Source organism: Chinchilla lanigera, unplaced genomic scaffold (genome assembly GCF_000276665.1).
Source record: "Chinchilla lanigera isolate Chin_1 unplaced genomic scaffold, ChiLan1.0 scaffold00027, whole genome shotgun sequence".
Taxonomy (NCBI): domain Eukaryota; kingdom Metazoa; phylum Chordata; class Mammalia; order Rodentia; family Chinchillidae; genus Chinchilla; species Chinchilla lanigera.
This window is the reverse complement of record NW_004955428.1, coordinates 10,059,805-10,068,762: the sequence shown is the minus strand read 5'-3', so window position 1 is coordinate 10,068,762 and position 8,958 is coordinate 10,059,805. Positions and strand designations below refer to the sequence as shown.

Below are 8,958 nucleotides of genomic sequence, written 5' to 3'. Positions count from 1 at the left end.
GAAAGAAAGAAAGAAAGAAAGAAAGAAAGAAAGAAAGAAAGAAAGAAAGAAAGAAAGAAAGAGAGAGAAAGGAAGGAAAGAAGGAAAGGAGAGGGAGCAAAGCTTGTATGGCAACTTTCTGTATCCTTTCCCTCAGTAAGTGACCTCAGGTTAATAAAGATACAGGATTCTGCCCCAGTGCAGTTTCCTGGTTCTCTCCTAATAGCACAGGATATTTTTGCACACTTCCTCAAAATGAGTGCCACCTGTTTGTGAGCGTTTTCTGTTTCCTTAGGGCATGGAGGATTTTTATTTGTAATTGAAAATACAATTAAAATGGCGATGTTTTTCTTCTAAAGTTCCTCAAACCCCGATGAGTCCCTGTCTGGCTTTTCCTTTCAGTTGACTTGTGAACAGATGGTGTGCCCTTCTGCCCACCAAAAATTCCTGTATCTAAGGAATTAGGAATTACAGGTTGATATAAAATCCCGAATTCAGTCTCCAGTGTTTGATAAGACTGAGCAGTTTATCTGATGACTTCTTTCTCCCCTCCTATGTTCTTTAAACACAGGAGACTGTATGCCTTGTCTCTTCTCGATGGGGCCAGTTCTTCTTTGGAATTCAGATAACTTGGCATTCTTACCCTCATCTGGCTTCAGAGAAATGGATTATTTCCTTGCGTTCTGGCTTCTAATGGAGTTAGTGAAGAAATTTTGAGATTTATTTGTTTATTCATCTTATAACATGGAGTAAAACCTTATTTTTCAGTGTCTGCATCAAGAATACAGGAAAAATCTTTCTTGGTTCACATCTCCCTCCCTCCTTTCATCTGTTTTTTAAAACCAAAATTAAATCCTCTGAATATTATTCCTTAAACACCATGGCACAATATAGCGAAAGCATATGTTTTAAAAATCATTTCTCTGTACTTTTACTATTTTCTCCATTATCAGTCGCAGAACTTGATATTTATGAAATAAGGTAAATTAAGAGCCAGACAGTTCGTGAAAATTTCACAATAAAAATGAGCCCCGTACGCTCATGTAGCAAGAGAACTTTTTTCTCCTATTTGAAATGTATGTATATAAGTATGTTTGTGGGACATAATGCTTGCATTCCTTGTGGGGAGTTTGAACTTCTACATAGTGAATCTTAATTCTTTTCTTTATAATTTCCTTTCCCTCACTTCCCCTTCCCGTTTCTCTTGATACCCTTCTTATCTGAGAAAATTCTGTCTAAATACTGGCTGGCATATGAAGATAATACAGGACAATCATTTTGAAAAAGAAAGGATATACTGTAACTAATATTTTTCTCTGCTTGCCATTTGCAAGTTAAATATTTCCATAAAATAATTGATTTCTAGGCTGACTTTCTGCTGTGGGAATGTTATGCTTGGAATAGTATCTATTTGCAGTAGGAGTATCACAATAGTCCACTTAATCCTGCAGTGGTTCTGTGTAGTTTGGCTGCCTAGATTTACAGTTCTATATTCAACACCCATATGACCTTCTGTAAATACTTTAATTCTACTTTAACATTTTCACCTATTAAATGGAGAATTTACTAACAATATTTCATATTTGCAAGTATTCATGGAGGGAAAGGGCTTAAAGAGTACCTCAAACATAAGTTTATAATGATTTTAATATTTAAAAATACATGAAAAAACAAACTATACTTAATCATTTTGAAAAATTTTGAGAGATAGAAAGTATATGGTTCTGATAAACAGATATGTAAACAAATTTAATTTTGATGAAACTTTCAGAAGGATAAATTGTGGTAATTAGTGGGAGGCAAATGTTAGGACCATCTGTGTTCATTTTACACCAATACCAAACAAAGATAAACAGACTACATACTTGGTAAGTGAATAAACTTAGAAGATAAAGGTAATGTAGAATGATATCCTTACTCTATTTTTTTATCCTAAGCTGTTAAGTAGCTCATCTGATGAGACAGACAATGATAGAAATAATAGATACATTACCAACAAATTATGTACCATAGTGTGACATATATTTGGTTTATACACATAATTGAAAAGTTAGATTCATAAAGAAAATTTTAACCATAGAAACTGCCAATTATTGAACATATAGGGCCTGAAATAGCCATATGAACATATCCATTCAGAGTTCATTCTCAAAACCGTACACAGAATTTCCCTGAGATTGTGAGAGCAATTTAGGCTGTAATATCATAGTAGCCTATTATTTCTCTATTCAAAGAACACATATTTAATCACATTTTTATTTCCTGTGCCACCAACCTGTATCCCTAGCCCCCCATCCATTCTTAGTTATGTCACACAGCCAACTACATGTTCATAAATGTCACTCTATTAATTGCCATCTGAAAAAAAATTCATGCATATTTTTAAAAGCCTTTAAAGAAATGTGCCCACTTTCAGAGCAGAGCTTTTCATATGACACCTCCGTCCAGCCAGCTCCCATGTACCAACAGACTGTTCTTACCCTTAGAAAGACAGGATGGTCTTGTTAATGATTTACACAGCCCCCTGGATCTCATTTTCCTTGATCACGAGTGGAAGGGCTAACCTGATTAATATGGTCATGGGTGGGCTTAGCCAGAAGCACATTATCTCAAAGCCACAGGCACACCTTCCAAGTATCATAACCTCTGGTTCCTCTAATAACAATAGCATTTAACAGTCCTTTTCCTCTAACAGCAGTTACAGCATCAGAGAGCAATTCATGAGTTCATTTCTCAAGACAGTACCCATTTTCTCTGCATTTGCATCAAGGTTTTCTTCATCCAAAACCTCAAGTGCTGCAATAGCCACAAGAATGCCCACGGGATTCCCACCATATGTTGACCCATGTTCTCCTGGTTTAATGGTCAGCAATATGTCATCATCACAAAGCACTGTAGACACAGTGAAAAAGCCTCCAGAAAAGGCCTTTCCAAGAAGAACTATGTCAGGTCTAAAATTTTCATAATTTACAGCCAACCATTTACCAGTTCTGGCCAACCCTGTCTGTACTTCATCAGCAATAAACAGGACCTCATGCCTTGTGCATAGTTCTCCAACTCCCAGTAGGTATCCTGGATCTGGAACAACAACACCTGCTTCACACTGAATTGGTTCTACCATGAAGGCAGCAACATTTGGATCCTGAAGAGCATGCTCAAGCAGGCACATCATTATATGGGATGATTTTAAAATCTGGCATGAAAGGTCCAAACCCTTCATAGCTGGTTGAATCTGTGGAACTGGAGATGGCAGAAAATGCTCTACCACAAAAGTTTCCAGCTACAAAAATAATCTTTATTTAGTATTTCTGAATGTCCTTCACAGTATAGCCCCAATGACAAGCAAATTTACAGGTGGTCTCTCCAGCCTCTATTCCTGCGTCCATAGGAAGAACTTTGTGGTACTTGAAAAGTTTGGTAATGTACTCCTTGTATTCACCAAGTACGTCATTATAGAAAGCACAAGATGTTAAGGTCAACTTGTCTACCTGACTCTTCAGAGCATTCACAATGTTGGGGTGGCAGTGCTCTGGCTGACTGTACTGTAAGCCACTCAGGAAGTCAAAATATTTTCTGGCTTCTACATCCCACACATAAATACCTTTCCCTCTCTCCAGAGCCACAGGTAAAGGATGGTAATTATGTGCACCTTATTTAGATTCCTGCTCAAAAATGTAATCAGAGGATGGAGGGCCTTGGACTGTCTTCTTAGTTGCAACAGATAGGGCACAAGTCAAGGAAGAATGAACTCCATGATGAAATGCAGCAAAGATTTTCAAATGTGCTAGTTTGGGAAGAATTGTGTCCAACTATTCTTTCTTCTACTACTTAGACTACAATATAGAGTTTTCACTGGAGATCTACTAACTGTGCCAAGGAGAACCTTCTGAGACACAAGGTGGCAACTTGTGGAGTGGAGCCAGCACTAATATTTTTATTAGTGAAAGATACTGAAAATGAAGGAAGACAGAATTTGTGTGTGAACTCGCAGTGTTACATATTATAACTGAAAAATTCACGGATTTAAGGCATTTAAATGGTTAAATCTGGAAGCATCCATACGTAATTCAGACAGAGCTCTCATTTGTTTCTATATTTTAATGTGACACTTTATATAATAGTGGTTTAATGTGAATTTGGATAATAGTTGTTAAATCATTCCACTTTATGAATCATAAAAACTTTTAAGGAATTTAACTATAAGTTTTAAAATATAACATCAATTTCTTTTTTATTGTAAAAAAGAACTCTACTAATATTATGAATTTGCTTAAATATGTAATCAGTTACTTAATACCATTATGTCAGTCAAAATGACTTCATATATATATTCTCTTTTATGTCTCAGGGAAAGGTAAAGAGATAATTTTTAATTTAATCTATATGTGCAATGCAAAATAATGTTAATTTTGATGAATTGGTAAATAAATATAACATTTCTTGGTAATTTTCATTGTAATTTCCCTCCTCTGTCATACCTCCCCTTCCTATCAACAAGAGTGTGACTTTTATTTTTATTTAATTAATTTTTTGAGACAAGACTATATCACTGACTTACAACTCCACTCCATCTTATCTACTTTCTAAGTTTATTCGTTTTAATTGACATACTCTGAAATTATTGACTGATTAGTTCCCAAATTATAAATCTGTAAGTGAAGCTACATTATCTTTATTTAACCTCTTTACTACAGCACTTGCCCAATTAATATTTGTTGAAAAAAATAATTTAAAGGTCTATACAGAAGAGGGTCCCCAATGAATGATTTGTATCTCTTCATTAAAAAAAGAAATAAAAGTATTTGATTTATCAAGCTATCCACAGAGTTATTCATTTCTGCTACCTTCTTTACCCCTTTCAGCTATTCTGAAAGGAGAATGATGCCCATCTGCTGTGCTCATGAAGATATTCAAACTCAATACTCAGAATTTGGCAATATGTTACATTATGGACTTGCAAGTACAAAAATGGTGGTGATTCTTAATATATAGGGTTTGTCCTGATTTTTACATGGGCCACACATAGTAACATAATAATATAGACACTTAAAAGTAGAAGAATGAAACAGGAGCTTCAGAGAGATGCAAAGGAAGAAAAGCAGGAGATATTTGAAATGTGAGATGAATTTGCTTCACTTTAAAAATCAAAATGACACTGACATACAGAATATAATGTTTATGAAACATTATATTTATAGTTATAATTTTTCTAATTATTATAATTTTTATAATTATTATAGCAGCAATGAGATTATAACATATATGAAATTGTATATAATTCCCTAATCCTGGCAATTATCATTAGCATTAAAAAAAATGTTATTTACCTTATTTTATTGTTATTCAATGTTTTTAAACAAACATTAGCTCATGTACCTTCAGCAATTTTTTATATTTGATTAATATGTTTAACTGTGTAATTAAATATATACATATAATAACTCTCATATCTGTTAAATTTTCTTTGTACTAAATTTATTTTACCTGAAATTTTTGAGATGTAATTTTGATAACATTTTTCAAAGTAGTAGGGCTGGAAGACTGGCAGTTGGCATGGATGAGATAATGTAATGTTAAAAATTTGAATTAGATGGATATGAAGGATATAAATGATACAAAAAAGTCCATGTTAAACTGTGACTTTCTTCAGCAACAGAAACTATGAAGAAAACACTTATCTAGAGGCATTAAAAAGTGTAAAAGTTTTCGTTCTTTGGAATTCAGTTGGCTTTTTTTCAGTAGTAGAGTTCTGGATTAGGAGTTAAGAGACTTGTATTTCAATATTACTTGGGGTTTATGATCTTATACAGGTCGCTCAGTTTCATAGGTAAGAGACATGCTATTCATCATTCACTCTAAACACTGCTCATTTTTTGCCTGAAGCAAAACAGCTTTGTACATGTTATGTATCAAATTAACACTTTTGGCAAAGCTATTTTTATATAGTAGCAGAGAATAAGAAAATAGAAGTACTTCTCTGTTTGTCTGTATGCCTCATTGGGAAATAATGATGACAGGGAAGGAAGTTCTTTTGTTATTGTTTCTTCCTGTTTGCTTGCAGTACTTTTTGTACAAAATGATCAGTATGTTGATAACTTATTCCAATCCAGATAAATTACTCTTGTTTAATCATATAATGGTATTTTAACACTATTTTTATTTGGTAGAGATATGAAATAATACCGAATTGTTATTTTTCTATAGGAACTTTTTGAATCATTGAGTTTGTTCTTTAAGGCCAACTTTAGGATAACACTTAAATGGCAATGCTAAAAGCGACATGTTATTCTAAATACTGTAATGGGTACTGGGTGTTAAGTCTCTTCCCAAGCATTAGAGTCATTCAAATTCTTTTCCATGATAAAAAAAAATGAAACTTAGTGTTTGTGCATAACTTGTTTAAGCTGATAGACTTAACCAGGAATGGAGTCTGAACTGGAGCCAAGGCTGTCTAATTATAGATGAAATTGTTGGGCTGGGAGCTAACTAATCCTGAGTCCCACACACTAATCTCTTTATGAACATTTCCTTCAGTTCCAGCCATCTGGCTGTCTTTTCACCCAGGGGATTAAAGCTGTGAGAGAAGATATTCTGAGGGGGATAAATCTGATATCCCAAGACATAAATAGAAGATTTGTTTTCAGCAATGATGTTTCAATTGAAGTGATCATCAAAATTTAAGGGTTAAGAAGTTTTAAGTTTTTTAAAAGTAAAGAGAAAGACAGAGACAGAGAGACAATGAAAGAGAGACAGACTCTAGCCGTCTCAGAAGATCGTAAATCTAATTCTAAGCCCATAGGAACAAGGTCTCTGTACTCCATACTGCATACTTCTCCAACAAATGTTCCAGGATTCAATAGCAGAGATAAAGTCTACTCGTAGATTTCTTCACAATTTTCAATAGGAACACATTTGCTATATCCTAACTGAACACTTGTTTCATGATTTTGTAAATTTAGCATAGCTATTGATTTCCTTTCAGTGAAATTAAATGATTTCCGTGCTGTCTTGATTATTAGAGTACTAGAGATTTAAATGCTATTTCTTGGGATGAATTTTGTGCAGAAAAATTTTACTATCTATCATAGTCTACTATGAATAATTTTACAATTATTGTTCTAATCATGTTAAATATAGTATTTGGCCTTCAAACTAAAGTTTTCTAAATGCTGATGAGATATCACACAAGGCTATACTTTCAGGGATCATTTCTATAGCACTAATTACTAGAAGATGTATCACAAGCTAAGAAATGCATGAGGTATGATCAAGATATATAGTAAATATCTATAAAATTATTATACTATGTCATAGTTTGGGGTTGCTGCAAGGGGAACAATACAATAGAGAACATATATTTTATAAGATTATTTTATAATAATTTCTCAAAGAGTCATATACAAAGAGTACAGGAAATCTGTCCACATACTGAAGACCAAAGAATCCAGCTAAGGGCCTAGATCCCACGGTAATATTCAGTATGAGTCCAGCTGAAGACTTAGAGCCCATAACAATGCCTCCCATTTGTCCAACCAGAGGTCTAGAACCCATAGCAGTGTTTCATGCAGGTCTGTTTCATGGATCTGTGCTAGAAAGGCCTAAATGTCAGTGGTGGAGTCAGGAAAGTCTATGCCAGCAGGATGAAGGATCTGTGCTAGCAGGCTGAGAGATCTGTACTGGAGCCAGGAAGCAACACTCAAAGTAAGAACCAGAGCTCCCTTGAAAGGTTCCACAGCCATCCTCAGCAGCAGTGAGGTTCCGAGCTCCTCTAATGGCAAGCAAGGCCGACTTCCCATCAGAAAGGCCAACGCTGGAAACCACCATTAAGTTTGTGACACTAACCATGCATGGGGGAGAATCCAATAAACTGCTAGCTGTTGAACAATAAATTAAATTCTTGGCTTTCAGAAACAGAAAAAGGAGATCCAATGTGACAAGCTTCTCCAGGAGACTGAGCAGTGCACCATCTTCCCCTCCAGAGCCAGGAAGCGAAGCTCAAAGTGTGGAACAGAGCTCCCCCAAAGTGAACTGAAGCCATTCTCAGCGACAAGGTCTCCAGCTCCAAGAACAGCCAAGTTCATCAGGAAAGCCAGAATGACAAGGTTCTCCAGCAGACTAGCCCAAGAGAACCAACAGCTCCCTAAAAGCTTCCCAACAACTTCTAACAGCTCCTAAAAGCCTTTGTTCTTCTCCAGTTCTGCCTCTTATGCTGCTGGCAACAAACCTTAGCTGAGCCTCCCACACTCAGCACCATGCTGACTCAGTTCAGCTAGGTGTTTCAAGTTGACCACCAGTTGTGAATCCACCACACACTGAAAGACACACTGCCATTAATTTCTTTCAAGCTAGTCCTGCAGAGTTCAAACACGTTTATTCTATCAATCTTGACACTTTTCAAAGCAGTTCTGAAAATCTTCTTTCCAGAAATGATCCAAGTGATCCCTAAGGATAGATTCTGCAGCCAAATGGTATCCACTGCAAAACACCTTGTACAAACAGGAAATAGACGGCTTTTCTTCATCCTCCATATTGATCCCATCTGGTCCTATAGGATTTCTAGGCCTTCCCCAAAGTAAAAATACAAATAAAATATAAATGCTGTGATGGATTCAAGACACCGAGCCAGCCATGACCATGCACTTAACGCCACTCAGGAAAGTGAACTTCTAAAATTGCTTCAGAAAATGGCATGAATGGTAAGATAAATGTGCTTCAAGTGAGGTGGACTATTTTAAGGGGTATTAATAGCAATGTTTTGAATTGTAGTAAATTGTTTTAAACTTTTCTCTGTATTGCTCAGTCTCACTTTGTGTGTGTGTAAGTTTTGAATTATAAGTACGTAGCTATAAGTAGTTACTGTTACCTTTCAGTGCAAGTGCAGGTAATTAGGTATTATTCTCCATTTGGAAAACAAGTGGAATACTTGAAATTTTGAGCCTCTGAAATGACATTGAATCTTTAAAATCTGATTTCTAATTA

At 35.3% G+C, this 8,958-nt stretch overlaps 1 pseudogene; it reads right to left on the bottom strand.

Annotated features, from left to right (window-relative positions):
• Positions 1 to 2,461: 2,461 nt before the first annotated feature.
• Positions 2,462 to 8,233, bottom strand: LOC102013635 (annotated as a pseudogene).
• Between the last annotated feature and the right edge of the window lie 725 nt (positions 8,234 to 8,958).